Consider the following 1,961-nt stretch of genomic DNA (forward strand, 5'->3'; position numbering starts at 1 on the left):
AGAATAGCCTCAAGCTTTATAATTCTCTCATTAGTTTTCATATTTAGTTTTCAATATTGTTAAGCATTTGGTTCTTAAACATTTGGTTATTTTATACATTCAAGCATTTGGTTACAATTTGTTCTTCTATACAAGTTATTCTCTATTAAGGTATTCTTATTTCTAGTTTGCAATTTACATTACTAATTTAGTTACCACATAGTTTACAATTAAGTACTTCATTTTACATTAGCATTATTCCTTTTACATGTTATATTATCAAATCCATATAATTCATACAACCATGTTTAGCATTTCTTATAATTTAGTTTGCAATTTACATTTTAGCATGAGTAGCTCATTCTCTTGGTCTAAAGGGCTAGGGGAGCCATGCAATAATCAAATATGTAACATGATAAAATAAGTTAATAATAATATTGTTCATATTGCTTCTATCACATGCTTGTGCCACAATGTTTAATCTTTGTTTAGGGCCCTATTCAATTTATTAAGTTCGTTTATTCGTTCTATAAGTCGAGAGGCACGGAATTGAATTAGACTAAGCATGCATAGTAGGACGACCTAGTCAATGACGAGAGTTTCTCTAGGACCCGGTCTATGGTTGATGCTAATATCGTAAGATGGGTATCTTTAAACCTAAGCAATTGACAATGTTATTAGTACCAAGTTTATCATGATTATATGTTTATCTTTGCATGTGTGACCCGAACCCCTTAGACTCTCTTCTATTATATAATTTACACCATTATTGCTATTAATCATCAAACAACCAAACCAATACCAAATCGTATTCGACCTTGATAAGAATCTACCCATAGCAATTCACGAAGTAATTCCCGTTTCCTTGTGGTTTGACCCCTATTACTACATTAATTTGTGCTTAGGGAATTTTATCTTTGCATAGGTACGCGATAAGCCTATCAAATTATGGCGCCGTTGCCGGGGAAACGGTTTTATTGCATTGTGAATTATTGATTTCTATCTTGTTTTATTTTGTCTTGAGGAACACTTGTTCCTTAAGACCGTTACTTATCATTTTCCTAGAAATTGTTGTCTTATGCCCAGGTCCTCTCGTAGTGGAGAATTGCTTTCACCGGATTCCGAGCCCGAGAAAACCTTTAGGAGAAGACGACGTTTTTGGAAGGAAGTGAAAGAAGCCACTTCTCCCATACAAGTTGAAAGTGCTAGAAAGTCTTACTTAGACGATCTAGAGGTTCTTGAAGAGGAGGAGGTTTCAAGTTCATCATCTCCACCACCATCACCATCTACTACCAAAAAGATGGTGAAACTTTCTGATCATTCTAAGCCCACCGCGGCCATGCTTCCGGCCGGAATCACCACCACTCAAATCACCGCGCCGGAATTCGAGATCAAACCGGCTTTCATTAGCCTTGTGGAGAGGAAGCAATTTGGAGGAAGTCCTTTGGAGGATCCCAATTTGCATGTTCAAAACTTTTGTGACTATTGCTCCATGATCAGTCAAACGGGCGTCACCCAAGCCCAAATAAGGGAAATGCTTTTCCCTTTCTCTTTGAAGGACAAGGCCAAGCTTTGGATCAATAGCCTTGACCGCACCACCTTGGGAATCACCAATTGGGAGACCTTGGCTCTAGCTTTTTATCAAAAGTTTTTTCCACCGGAGAAAACTCAAACTTTGAGGAGCCAAATCACCGGATTCCGTCAACAAGCTCTTGAGAGCTTATATGAGGCTTGGGAGAGGTATAAAGAGCTTCAAAGACAATGCCCACATCATGGGCTAGATGATTGGTTTCTAGCAATAACATTCTACAATGGATGTTGTGCCGAGTCGCGAAGGATCCTTGATTCCGCCAACAATGGGCGGTTTGATCAAATTGACACCGACCTTGCTCATGCCACGATCGAATCTATGGCGGTCCATGATGCCCAATACGTCAATTCCCGAGTTGTGCCATCCAAAGGTAAAGAAGAATCCTCTAACA

At 38.7% G+C, this 1,961-nt stretch overlaps 1 non-coding gene across 1 annotated transcript; it reads right to left on the bottom strand.

The window, feature by feature from the left end:
• Window positions 1–1,651: 1,651 nt before the first annotated feature.
• LOC141597759 (small nucleolar RNA R71) lies at window positions 1,652–1,758 on the bottom strand. Its single transcript, XR_012522977.1, has one exon. It is a non-coding gene; the product is annotated as a small nucleolar RNA R71 (small nucleolar RNA).
• Window positions 1,759–1,961: the final 203 nt, after the last annotated feature.

The sequence above is a fragment of the Silene latifolia genome, chromosome 8 (genome assembly GCF_048544455.1).
Source record: "Silene latifolia isolate original U9 population chromosome 8, ASM4854445v1, whole genome shotgun sequence".
NCBI classification, from domain to species: Eukaryota; Viridiplantae; Streptophyta; class Magnoliopsida; order Caryophyllales; family Caryophyllaceae; genus Silene; species Silene latifolia.